Source organism: Cavia porcellus, unplaced genomic scaffold (assembly GCF_034190915.1).
Source record: "Cavia porcellus strain 051 isolate PalLab524CR breed Dunkin Hartley unplaced genomic scaffold, mCavPor4.1 scaffold_23, whole genome shotgun sequence".
Classification (NCBI taxonomy): domain Eukaryota; kingdom Metazoa; phylum Chordata; class Mammalia; order Rodentia; family Caviidae; genus Cavia; species Cavia porcellus.
The window spans coordinates 45,888,539-45,903,051 of NW_026947506.1; the positions used below are offsets into that span (position 1 = coordinate 45,888,539).

The following is a 14,513-nucleotide window of genomic DNA, read 5'->3' on the forward strand; positions in this document are numbered from 1 at the left end:
CTGGTAGTAATAACTGTGGTGAGGCCCCTGCAATATAAGAAGTTCCCATGGTTGCTCAACCCAAAGAACAGTTTAAGCCCGAGTTAAACCTAAGTCTACCAGCTGGTGCCTTCTGTACCTCCAGTCTCGGCCACAGCATGGACCTGAATGACCAGTGGCACCCAGCTCTCCTGTGCTCTTTAGATGCATCACAAAGTACATTCTCTCCCATGGAAAAATTCAAGAAATTATTGAAAATGGGTTTGTTTGTTTTGTTTTTGGTACTGGGTATCGAACTCACGACTGCGTGCTTGCAAGGCAGGCGCTAGTGCTGCTGAGCTAAATCCCCAGCCCTGAAAATGTTTTTTTTTAAATATATTGCACTCAAATACACAACTATTGTTCTGTTAATTAATAGCTTTCCACAGTTTCAATGAACTTCTGTGCTTTGGATAAATTCTGGTAAATCTATCAGTTTTCACTTGATCAAACACAAAGAAGTACTTAAGAATTAGATGCAAATGTGCTACGCAATTAATTACATTTAAATGTAAAACTATGATTACAAGTTTCAGAAGACATATTTATAACCATGACTTCCTAACATCCTGGGGAAAAAGCTCAAAACTAACAAAAACAGTGAGCTAGACCTGAGAAAACCTGGGAGACACAAAACTCAAGACAACTTTTCCCGATTAGGAGAAGGGATCCAGATCTCTTATCTAAGCAATGTTCTGAATCACTAACTGAATATTCTTATTCTAAACACGTTAGGTGTTGGCGGGGGTTAATAATTCATATCCCAGGGTACCATGTGGGAACTCGGTGAGTTGTATACAAATGCAAAAGTAAAAAATTTTTAATCAATCTGGATGCATAAGGACAATCATAATTCTAAAGCTCTTGGAAAGTCGGCAGCCTGGATGAAGAACATACTGATTTAAACAGCATCGGCCCCGAGCCACACTATCCACTTTCCCACCCACCCCCAGATAAGCCTTCCTGGAGAGGTTAAATATTTATGGCAGGAATATGTTCCCCAACAGTTAGCCAGTGGGGACAGGACTGGAAAAGCAACCGCTGCTCAGCCACGAGCACCATAAAGTGCTTGGCTGGAAGGAGCTACCTAGCTCCCTTTAAGTGCTATCACTCCTGCAAGACATGGTGTTTCAGTGCTGGATGAGACGGACTGGACAGCTAGCTTGCTTGCTTTCTCTCTTTCCAGTTTGAACAGTAAGCATCTCTTTATTTACAAAAACTGACCAAAGTGTCTTCTGAACTGGTGTCAGAGCAGTTATTCCCCTAATGTGTTAAAACACTTTTGTCTTCACCACTTTGATCTTCTGAACAATCAAATCAAGCAAAATAAGGTAAAAGATTACACATTTGAATGCTGAGATCTTTGCACTCCTGGACAGCTTTCTCTGTTTGCTCTCAGGTCCAGCAAACCTGAAAGGAGAGAAGTACCTCAAAGTAGGGCTGTTCCTGGAGATGCAGTGAACGCTGCTTTACACCAGGATCAGATCTAAGGGGCTCTGATCTCCTCAGCCAAAGCCGTGTAAACCAGCTGCTACACATATAAGACAGAGGCCTTTGGGTATCTTCAGTGAAGACATACATTTGGGGACTTCTGAGGGAAAATGAATGCAGTCATCAAGCAAGACTGGAATTCTTATTAAAAATCTAACAAGGAGAAGGAAGTAAGGGAAGCTTAAAGTGTCCCGGGTGATTTGAAAACACACGGAAGTTTCATAGAGAAACCAGAGGCTTTATACTCAGGGAACCAATGAGCACCAGGACACCCAGATCTTCTAGAACATCCAGTGGGAACTGTGGAAAATGAGAGGCGGAGCCCCAGAGTTGTCCTCCTCCTGTCAGGCAGACAGAGCAGGACAGTACAGCCTCCTGCAGGAGCCTGGGCAGAGAGCTGTCAGATAGAGGTGGATTGGAAAGCAGAATCGAAGAGAGAAGGAAAGACGTAAAGGCCCAGATAAGAACAAGAAGGCAGGGATGTAGCTCAGCATTGAGGTCCTGAGTTTGAGTCCTGATAACCACACACACACACACACAAAAAAAAAAAAAAAAAAAGCAAAAGAATGTGAAGTCATGGACACTCGAACCCACTCCTGAGAAGCACAAGTCCTAGGATTTTGGAAGAGAAAGCTTTCACTGCTCATCATGGAGACGACTGCCTTTGCAGAGCAGTAAGCCGCCAGCGCCCTCCTCAGCCACACTGTGGGAGCAGCGGCTGCTCTATACCTGAAGCGCACATTAACAAAAAAAAAAAAAAAAAAAGCCTTTAGAGCTATTGAAAACCGTCCAATTTAAATTAACACATTGTTTTCTTTTTAAGAAACAGTGCATTCCTCATTAAAAAAACAGAGATTTTCCTGTTTAGTATTGTTTAATCTCAACATACATGAAGGTATGGACAGCTATTTTGAAGAGAACAAGAGACATTATGGCAGCCACTGTTGATTTCCCTATCATCTGGTTTTGAAGGCCTGTAATTCCTCCATCACTCTCTTCTGATCAGTTTTATACTATTTTGTTTTGTATTAATTCATTGTGTGTGAAGATATAGATAACAACTATTTAGAAGAAAACAAGAGACATTATGGTAGACAATGATGATCTCCTGTTGTCTTGCTTTGAAATCTGTGTTATTTACATTGTTTTCTTCTCATCTGCTTTGTTCTATTTTGTTCTCTTTGGTTTTACTCTCTTTAAAATAAAATTTTTTAAAAAACCAAAATAAAAAAAAACAGACAGAGAAAATGGGGAGTAGACAGAATATGAGGTTTAAAAAAGAGAGAAATTGTCGTGCTACAGATCACCAACCTGATCACAGAACAGGCTTGGGCAGGCCCATTTCTATCACAAGAGACGGTGCGAAAAGGAAGACAGGAGGGTGGACAGGCAGGAGGGGAGGGGAACCCGAGGAACAACAAACAAAGCAAAGATGAGGGCCGAGGCACGGAGACAGCTGCACACACAGGGACACTGCCCTGCCACTGGTACTAACCTCAGCAGGCCAGTGCTTCTCATTTACCAGCCTATGGAGACCACGAGAAGTCTCTAAGCCAGGGAAGAGACCCAAGACTCCAGAAGACAGTGGTGGACCAGGAAAATATACCAAAAAGGAGAAAAACAAAAACACCTCTCTGTAAGAAGTGGAATATGAGATGGAGAGATGGGGAACAAACAGATGGGGGCAAAACCTCCACAAATCCCAACGTAACAGTCTGCTTACTTGTGGGTTTGCCATTTTTATAGCATCTTTTGTGTTGTACGGGAAACTCCAAGGCAAAAAATAGCTTCAGCTAGGCTCTGCTCAACAACAACCCTGGAGCCTGAGGCAAAAGGACCCGAAGACCCTCTGTGAAACTGCTGAGGGAGGTCAGACACCGAGGCCACACTGGTGAGAGGCACACCTTAAAGGTGACCCACTGGAACCACAAACAGTGAACGAAAGGAAATTAAAACTGTGATGGACAGAACAACTAGGCCCAGCTGGAGCCAGAATAATGAAATGCAACAAACATTACTCAGAATACAAAAATAAGCAAGAAAAAAAAAATCCATGTAAAAGAGTTAGCAAAAACAACAAGAAAATCCAAAACAGAGCCATTAGAAACTCCAGAAAGACAAATGGGGGGAAATAATTGCAGGGCCCTATCCACACATTTTTCTGAATTGGTGAGAGTAGTTATCTGTACAACAGGAAGCATGGAAAATTCTGGAAGAAGGAAATGACAGGCAAAGGGCTGAGATGCAAGATGTCAAAACTAGATAAAACTGTGCATTAACCTATAGTTTCCAGTACCCTAAAATAGTCTTAAAAAAAAATACAAAAGCAATAAAAACAACAGAGTTAACATAACTCTGGAGGAAAGAAGCCATGAAAAGTGAAAGCTGGTCATGAACAACTAGAGATGCTTAAGGTATTCAGTTTTTAGGTAGATATGATAAACTAACTTTCAACACTTTTCTCAATTATGTATGGTAAAACTTGAAACTACCATAAGAAAAAATACAACATATAAATAACATAAAATTTTGTATCCATTTTTTAAAAGTTAGGAAAGTAGCATAGCAGGAAGAATAGCAAACCAGAGAAAATGATACATAATAGAATAAAAACCAATCCATACACAACAGTAAACATCACTTGCAAATAATAAAGCAAACACTAAGCCAAAATTACAATACAGAATCATTTTTAAAAGGTGAAATCAATCAAAAGAAGAAAGATAAAAGGCAAAAAAGTTACAAAACCAGATGGGACATAACAGGAAAAAGTTGGCAAGATACTGAATTTAAATACGAAAGAAACAAATTGATAGCTAAACCCAATTGGCCTTAACAGTCCAACTACAAGGCAACAATTGTCAAATGAGTTTAGAGCAGTCCCAGCTGCAGTGCATGAACGTCAGCTATGTTCTGTGTACAACCAAATGTAAAATAAAAGTTTAAAGTATTTACAATAACAAACAAAACTTACAGAAAGTTTAGCAAAATAAGAACTGAAGAAAGGAAGGCCAACATGTAGTTTGGGGAATTTAAAGAATTTTTAATTTTTTTTTTATATTTTATTTAAAGTACAGAAAAAAAACAGTGTAAGGGTACAAGTAATACAGAATTTCAAAAAAATTTAATAAGAAATCACTAGTTAATAGATTACATATTGTCATTTTAGAAATAGTTGTTCAAGTTACAGGATTAAAGCATACAAGTGGACATTCAAACAGTGAGACTCCAAACAATTGTGTTCAATGATCCAACAAAAACTTAGTAATATGGTCATCTATCCTAACACACCTAAACACATTTGCAGTTGTATCCTTTAGAGCACTTTTTTTTCCTTCTTTTTTACAACAACATTTACACATTTTGGGTTTTATTACTCCCATAGTTCTTATTACTTTTTTTGGGGAAGAGAATAAAACCAAACATGACAAAACAAAGCAGTCAGCCAAAACAAGGATGGACATAGTACATGATGTAAAAACAGAATACAAGGTAATCAACAAAGGTTACCATAATGCCTCTTGCTACCTTAAAAAGATTTGCCTATATCATTAGGTATAATAAAATTGAACAAAACAGTACAGAACAAGACCAATAAAACCTAAACATTGGAGACATTACAGGACTTCAAAAGAAGATAATAGTCAAACCAGAATGGGCGTCATAGTGAATCTTATTGCCTTCAAAGTAGTTGCCTATACCCTCAAACTTGATACTATCAAACAGAACAGAACAGAGTAAAATCAGTCAAAACAAGATGGAGGGAGCAATATAGGGCTTCAATTCAAGTTAATAGGAAATAAAAAAGTTACTATAATATATCCTGTTAATTTTTTTGATTTTTTCCCTTAATTAAAAAAAATAATATTTTTTTTTTAAAAATGGGGAGATTGAGATAAAAGAGGACATAACATAACAATACAGGTCAAAGCATAACAATTTCAGCAACCCAGTGCTTCACCACAAGATAACTCGACTTAATAGTAGTTACCATAGTGTGGTCTTTCCTTGAAATATTTGAGTATAACTTTGTATACTATGGCTACAAACATACCAGTGCAGTGTGAAACCATTCAAGAAGATTAAAGTATTACAGGGTATTTAGAACCAACTGATGGAAAACGAACAATGGTTTCTATATTATCTCTTTGCCTATAAAAATTTTTGTTTATACTATCATGTATAATAAAATCCAGTTAAGATACAACATGATAGGGCTGGGGATTTAGCTCAGCGGCATAAGCGCCTGCCTTGCAAGCAGGCAGTCGTGAGTTCGATCCCTGGTACCGATAAAAACGAAAAAGACAAAAAAAAAAAAAGATACAACATGATAAAACCAATGGAGACAGAAAAACAACAGTTTGGTGGGACTTCAAAACAAGATGATATTAAATCAGCACTAGCTATTATGATGTCTTATTTTCTTCAAAATAGCTGTTCATATCATCACAGGCAATATCAAACAGCCCAGAATAAAGCCATTCCAATTAATGAGTGAAAACTTTATAAGGCTTTAAAGCCACATAATGGGGAATCATGATTGCCACATACTTTTATATATTTGAATCATTTCTTACAATAGGGAAACTATTCAGTATTCATACATGTGAGTTTGATTTATTTCACATATGAGTATGGTCTCAAGCTGCATCCATTTATTTATAAATATCTCAATGTGATCTTCTTTATAGCTGAGTAGTACTCCATTGTATAAAAATACCACAACTTTTTTATCCATTCCTCAGTTGATGGACACTTAGGTTGTTTCCAAGATCTGGCAATTACAAATTGTGCTGCTATAAACATGGGTGCACATATATCACTGTGGTATGATTGTTTTCAGTTCTTCTGGGAATATGCCTAGAAGTGGGATAGCTGGAACAAATGGGACTTCCAATCCTAGCTTTTTGAGAAATCTCCAGACTGACCTCCACAATGGTTGCACCAGTCTACACTCCCACCCACAGTGCCGGAGAGTTCCTTTTTCCCCACAGCCTCTCCAGCATTTGTTGTTGATGGTTTTCTTGATCCTGGCCATTCTTTTAGGAGTGAGATGGAATCTCAGTGTGGTTTTAATTTGCATTTCTCTAATGACTAATGATGAACATTTCTTCATGTATTTATTTGCCATTTGTATTTCTTCATCTGAGAAGTGTGTATTCATCTCAGATGCCCATTTTTGAATTGAATCTTTGAATTTGGGGGTCTGAATTTTTTTAATTCTTTATATGTTTTAGACAGAAGTCCTTTGTCTGAGGGAGAGTTCACTAAGATTTTTTTCCCAGTTTATGGGTTTTCTTTTCACTATGCTGGAGATTTCTTTTGATATGCAGAAACTTTTTAATAAGAGGAGGTCCCAGTTATTGATTCTGGGAAGTATTTCCCGTGCGGTTTGAGTCCTGTTCATGAATTCTCTACAAACCCCTTCAAGGTTTCTACCTAATTTGTCTTCCAATAGATTTAGTGTTTCTGTTTTAATATTCAGATCTTTGATCCATTTAGATTTTAATTTAGTACATGGTGATAGGCATGGTCTAGTTTTAGTTTTCGGCATATGGAGAGGCAATTTTTCCAGCACTTACACCAGGCCGCTGGGCCTCTGGAACCAGTGGCACCCACCTGCTTGCTTAGAACTACATAGTCCTCCAAGCACAGCCAGGATTGGGGAGGCGGATGCAGGCCAATAATTTTTTTATTTTTTATTTTTATTTTTTGGTACCAGGATTGAACTCATGATTACGCGCTTGCCAGGCAGGTGCTCAGTCTGATGAGCTAAATCCCTGGCCCTTAAAGAAGAAATAATAAATGAAAAATGACAAGCTCAGAGGGAATCGATAAACTTAAAATCTCAGCTCTCACCAAACATAACACACTCCGTGTATTCCTAATCTAAACTCCTGCACTCCTTTTCTGGAGTTACTGATTTTGGTATTTAGTTAGAAGTGGAGCATAACAAAAATAGGCAAAACAACGTTATAGAGTAACACTGCGGAGTTGACACCCCTGATTGAGGTGGCACACAGGTGCATTAAGCATGGCAGAGCAGAACCCAGGTGAGGCAGGTGCAGAGACAAATGGGCCAGGACAGTGCAGGGACAAGCATTTATGCTCACCTTACTATGAACAAAACCGTAAGGGGTGAGTCAAGGAGAAATGGATGGACTTCCAATCAATGTTCTGCAAGAAAGGGAAATTCACAAGGGGAAGCTAACCTCAACCCTTCTTTACAACAGACACAAACACTGACTTGTTTGTGGTTCACCAAACTGAATGTAAAACTGTAACTCAGAACTAATGTTGAGAAAATATTTACAAACTAGGGGTGGGGAAAGATTTTTTACACAGAGCATATAAAACATACATATACACAACTGGTACGAGAAACAAAAAATTAAAAGTTTTGATTTCAAATTTTTAAATTTAAAAAATTTTTACCTTGGCTTCTACCCCATTACCCTGAAGAGGGTTGGTACATTTTTCTCCATTCTTCCTTCTATCTTGGTTACTTTTGTCTCCTTGCTGAGACAAAATACCTGACACTCAAAATGAAGGAAGGTTTATTTAGCTCAACCTTTGTAGAGGTTTCAGTCCATAATCAGCTGGCTCCAAGGCAGACTGGCATGACACAGGGGCAAGACTTCAAGGCAGCAGAAGACGTGAAACAACAAGAACAGAAAGGGCGGAAGAACAAGCCTCTTCTCCACCCTTATATTGTAAGCAGGCTACTCCTTCCCAGGCAGGTGTAGCACTCATATCACCTCCAAACCTCCTCTTACACAGGCTGAGGATTTTTACAAAGTAAGGATCCTGGCTCCCTGCTGAGTCTCTTAGTCAAACTTCTAAACTTTTCAAATTGATGCAATGAATCAACCATAACAATTCTCCGATTGCCCACCTGGCAACCAGACACATTTCTTTAAACCTGTTTCCAGATACAAGACCTGTTTACTCATATCTTTTCACAGCTTGAACATCGTAACTGTCTTAGTTACTTTTTACTCGTTGCTGAGACAAAATACGTGCAGCCCAAGTTGGGAAAGGAAAGATTTATTTCTTACAGTTTTTGGAGGTTTTAGTCCACACTTAGTTGGCTTCAAGTAAGGCGGGCATGACTGGGCGGCAGTTCATGGCAGCTGCCAACTGCAAACAGGAACCAGCAAAGAGCAAGACACACCTTCTTCCTGCCATTACATCACATCCTGGCTCCACCCCTATGTGGGTGTAGCACTGACACCATCAATCCAAACACTAGACAATGAACCATCACGAATGCACAATGCAAGCTCATGAGGCCTGGGGGCCATAGACATAAACCATGACAGTAACACAGGTTTAACTATCCTTAAGAGCCAATATGGAGCCCATCAACATTATATTTTATTACATTAGAACCACAGCATTCCACCCCTGGCCCCCAAAGACCCATGCACATCCCTTTATGCAAAAGGCACTTAGCCCATCTGCAAGGCCTAGACATAGTCCTAACAGTTTGAGCACTGCTGAAAGGCCCAAGTCCCAAGACCCCTCTGAAATCTAAGGCAAATCCTTAGCTGCAAGTTACTGCACAAATGAAAACATAATTAAACACCTCCAACATTCAGTGGCACAAAATAAACATTTTCATTCCAAAAAGTATAGAAAGGGATACAAAGGATTGGGACTAAGCAAGTGTTAAATTCAGCAGAAAACATTAAGTCCTGGAGTCCCACAACCATCTGAAGCAATCTCTTTCTGAGCTCCAAAAGGCTTCAGTGACTCCACCCCCCGTAGCACTTATGGTGGTTGGAGCTCCCACAGTTTCTGTCTTGTGCTGGCTTCACTCCCTTCTTGCAGGTTTCCTTGGGTGATCTATGCTCCTGGCTTTTCCAAACTGCTGGAGTCTCCACTGCACTTTCAGCTTCATACTCACAGCTTCACACGTTGCTTTGTCTCCAGGGCTTCTGAAATTGGGTGAACTCTTGCATTTGGTATGCACCTAAACCTAGTGCCACGAGGTGATGAGGTCTGCTGCCAGGCTTTCTTCTCTCCTGTCTGTAGGGGTCAAGTGCCTAGATTGCTTCACACTCTCAATCCAGTTCTGAGGAACAAATTTTCTGTGCTTGTGCCATTCTGGAACATGGCCCTCTGTGGCTTTTTTTTCTTTTTTATCAGTACCAGGGATCGAACTCACGACTGTCTACTTGCAAGGCAGGCGCTTATGCCACTGAGCTAAATCCCCAGGCCCTGTGGCTTTCTTCTCAAAGCAAAATCTTTCACTTTTGCAGGTTTGAGGCTGAAAAGGTTCAAGGCTTGCTGCTTTTTGTAATACCTTTAGGTCATCTTTTCTATTCCTCTGTTCCTCTTCAGCAATAGAGATCTCAGCTCTATCTTTGCAGTCCCCAGCTTTATTAGAGCTTCCTTTCTAGCCAAACTGACAATGCTTTAAGCCATCCTGCAGGGCTCCTTGCTCTTGATTTGCAAAACAAATCTGGCTAAAAGCCTCCAAGTATAGCCATGCCACAGCCTCAACATTTGACTGCCTGGAAATTTCTTCTGCCAGATTAATTAGTCCACCACCCTTAATTTCAGTTTCAGGCAGTCTCTGGGCATGAGCAAAATACAAACTTTCTGCCAAGCCATAACATGTATCCTCTGGAGTCCAGTACCCAACACAGTCCTTCCCAGCAGAAACCTCCCAAGCCTGGTCTTTACCACCAAGATTTCTGTCAGCTTTCTGGTCTCCTGAGCTCTGACCAGAACTTCCCATATAGAACAGCTTCAGATGTTCCAACTCTACTCCCTCAGGTAACACCTCCGAACCTTCCCAAACTCTTCCCACAAGCCAGTCCCAAAGGCTCTTGAACCACATGGTCAGGTATAGTCACAGCAAAGACCCCACTTCTCTGGTACCAAATTCTGTCTTGGTTACTTTTGTCTCATTCCTGGAAAGAAATACCTGTCACCTAAAATGAAGAAGGAAAGGTTTGTTTAGCTCATTGTCTGTGGAGGTTTCAATCCATAATCAACTGGCTCCCAGGCAGGGTGGCGTGGCACGGGCAACACTTTAAGGCAGCATCCATCAAAAGCAGCCAGAGCCGGGGCGGGGGGGGGGGGGCAGGGGACAGCCTCTACTGCCTTATGTTGTAAACAGGCCAGCCTCCTCCGGGGAGGGTATAGCACTCACACCATCTCTGTGCCCTGCCCTTGCATGGGCTGAGGATGTTCACAAAGTAAGGATCATGGCTCCCTGCTGAGTCTCTGAAGTTTCTAAACTTCTTAAGTTGACACAATGTATCAACCGTAACACCTGCCAGATACAATTAAGAATGCTGGATATTATATAGGAAGCAAATAGGAAACTCAGACAGTTGGGAAGAAGAGGCCCTCGGCTAGAGACCTTATAATCAATGAAAGAGATGGTTTTCTTGGGCTTTTGTTTCACACTTGGGAGTCAACAAAGCTGGCAACTGGGATGCGCTAAGCAGTGTGAGTAAAACCAAAGCACCACCAAAAGCCTTGGGTGTAGAAACACACAAGGAGCAGTCTACAGAGAGATAAATATTAGACAATAACATTCTACACAAAGGTGAGGGCTCAGTGCACAGCTCTCTAACATCTAAGAGGGAAACTAACCGCTGCATCAGCCTGCCACCCAGCACCCAATTCTCACACTGGGGTGGCATCACAGAAGTACTAGAAAGAGAACAAAGCAGGACTTCCATTTTCCCTGCTCTGTATCCAGAAAACAATAGGGCGCCATTTCACAAGCTGGATAGAGAACCTTCAGATGCCTAGACTTTCAATTTTGCTCACCTAGGTGGAAAGAGGCCACCCTGGAGCTCAACAGCTCATTGTGGGTAAGGATCACCCAACTCACTCAAAACTTGCATTCCTATCTGGCAGAAATGAGATGCTACAGGTCCCTGCTCAGTTGGTACTGCTCCCAGTTGGTGCCATAACTCAGAAGGGCATTTTACTGTTCTGATGAGTTGTCTGCCCCAAGATAGTGGAAAACATGGTAAACACAAGTAATTCCATGAGCATGGGCCAGGTGCCACACTTCATTTGCTGTGAAGAGAGTCCTCCGATCAGAAACAGCACTGCATAGAATGCCGTGTGGATAAAGCATTATGTAGGTCCATGCAGACTCATTTTGGCACAAGCACTGCATGCAGGAATGGCAAATCAATATGCAAAGACCAGCCCCTTCTGTGATGGAAGTGGTCCACGGCAATCACCTGTCACCAGGTTGCTGGCTGGCCCCTTAGCAATGTGGCTGTACAAGGGTCTCCATCTAGATCTCTGCAGCTGGCAGCCTGGGCATGCATATATGATGTCTACCACTGCCACTATGCATATGCTGCTCATGAATCCAACTGACAGTGACAGGCATGGATGACGAAGGAGGCTGTGATCACAGGAGAAGGCACCCTGGCCCAGGGTTATTCATGTTGTTGTGGTCTCCCTTGGATAAACACTCACACAGGACAAAAATGCACCCACCTGTACTGCCCACTCAGAGAGGTCTGTCCACCCGCCTCTTCCTCACACTCCTTTGACATTAGTTTTCCAATCATGCTTCTGCTCAGTCCCTGGTAATCCAGAAAAACACACTGACCAGACGCTACCCATAAGCATACAGTGCATATCCAGTCATTATTCCTGCCAGGAAAAGTGTCCAAACATGGGCCAGAATAACACAACCAACTGAGAAAAATGTCACCTCCAAAATCCAAGTAACCTCACTGTTGTGGTCAGTGGTTTTTCAAGAGAACAGGTTTTATGCAAGACACATAAATGATCACCCAGAAAGTCAAACGCAGAAGAGTGCAAGAGCTCAGCCCGTGCATGAGACCCAAAGGATTTAGACGAGGACCTGCTCCCACAGCAATCCTCCCTACACCCCCAGTCTAGCTTGAGCCCAGAGCCTGCACCAATGCCTCATGTCAGGAGCCCAAGTAATCCAAGATGGAGGACCCAAGGGCCTGGGCTAGAAAGCCCAAGGGCTGGCACTGGAGGCAGAAGAATCTTCACCAAAAGGCTGAAGGCTCTGTATCCGAAGGCTGAGGCATCTGCCCTAGAGTCAATAAGTGAGGCTCAGGACAAATGACAAGACCAGATTGTTAATTCCTGCCACCTCCCCATGCGAAAGGCAGCCATCCCTGTGACAGAGAGAACCCAAGCTCCTCCTCCTATGAGAGCTGCTGAGTGTGAATCAGGAAAACCAGCCAAAAAAGCTTTTCCTGGAAATCAGCAGTATGAAATCCTCTCCTACCTTTCTCCTTTTATGCTGTTGACAACCATCTTCAGATGGGTCTTCCACATCCAGAACCATGCTGACTCCTCTTAACTGGGCGTTCCCACTCGGGTTAATTCACCACACCCACTAAGCATGGTACTTCCTTTTGGTTTCAAGAAGGACCAGACATCACAGCCTGTGTCACACTACCAAACCCCTAGAAATCTCACTGAAGTAGAAGGCCTCTAAATTTTAGTCAGATTTATTTTCTATCCTCTGACATGCAAATGTCTATTCAAAGAATTTAGAATAATTACTGCTTCTCACTCACTAGGTCCAATTAGCACAATCTAATCAATATAATGGACCACTGTGGTATCTCGTGGGTGGGAAAGGCCATTAGGAACTGAATTCTAACATGAGCTAGCAAGCTGATAGATCCTGAGGTAGATGAGCAAAGGTGCATTGCTGGCTTCTGCCAGCTAACATCAAATATCTGGTAGGCTGTAAGGACAGGGATAAGGACAAGGAACTGCCACATTAATAGCTACAGACCAGGCATCCAGAGATGTATTAGTTTGCTCAAGCAATGAAATCACATGTGGTGGAGCAGCTGCAATTAGTGACCTTCACCACCTGGTTCTGCTTATGATAATCCCTGCACTGCCAAGATACATCTGTCCGCTTCTGCACAGTGAAACAGGAGATAATGGGGAGGTGGCAAGAATTAGCAATCCTCCATCTTTTGAGTCAGTGATGCTGGAATCAACCTCTGCAGCCTCCTGAGAGGGTGGCACTGCTTTTGATTTACAACATTCTGAAGGCAGAAGCATTTTTTACTGGCTTCTCTTGGTTTTTCCCATCACAAGTCTATAAAGTCAAGAGCCAAGGTCGGGTTTCTGCTAGTTGCTAGGTTTGCTTTTCCCATTATGTGTTTTGGAAGTGGGGAAGTAACCAGGGGTTACTTCAGAGATTCCCGGGACCCACTCTGGGATCAACCTGAGCTTCACTGATCACCTCCACTGACCTCACCCTGACAGGGAGGCCACAAACAGTTTGGGTCTCCTGGAACCAATGCAGTTCAGAGGCAGTAAATCACAGTTCTACTGGTCTACTTCCTTCCCTCCAGCACACAGCGCTCTGGGAAAAGGGCACTCTTGGGGAAGCCCAAGGCAAAGATCAACAGTACAATGTTTTAGTTACATATTAGGTTCTACCCTGGACCTAATTCTCTATGTATTAGAAACTTAGTGTTCTTCCCAACATTATCCCCCCTTTAACACTTCACCACCACACATATTCACTGGATGTTTTTCTGACACAAATCAGAAGACTCAAGTGGTTCTTTTGGAGCAGAATACACATTCCCAAGGGCCACACTTCACGCCTCATGCTTACAAGTCTGCTGGGACTGGAGTCCAGCTGTAAGTTTGGGAGCAAAGCAAGTGTTAGGACTGGATCCTGAAGAGAATCAGCACCACTCCACATAGTAAGTGCTTCAGGAGAGGCCGTTCCCATTTATTCAGGCCATGTGCAGGCCAGGCTCCCTGGCAGAAGTGGAAACTGTGAGTGGAGAGCCACAACCACTGCATCTGGGGAGCACTTTTATGGCAGCCTAGCACACTGATCAGGAAGCCGCATCAGGACGTAAGGCTCTGTGACACCAGCCTCCTCAGGCTCCCCTCACCATCTTCATTCCAGCTCACTAGGTCCCATCGTTCCCGGGCAGCCTTTGTCTTAACAGCACCTGTGCTGGGAGGCATGAGACCAAGCTGCCTGTGACTCA

General features: G+C 42.2%; 1 protein-coding gene across 2 annotated transcripts in view; it reads right to left on the reverse strand.

The window, feature by feature from the left end:
* Positions 1–14,513, reverse strand: part of Zpbp (zona pellucida binding protein) — an 82,474-nt gene that overhangs the window by 37,737 nt on the left and 30,224 nt on the right. The window lies entirely within an intron of this gene.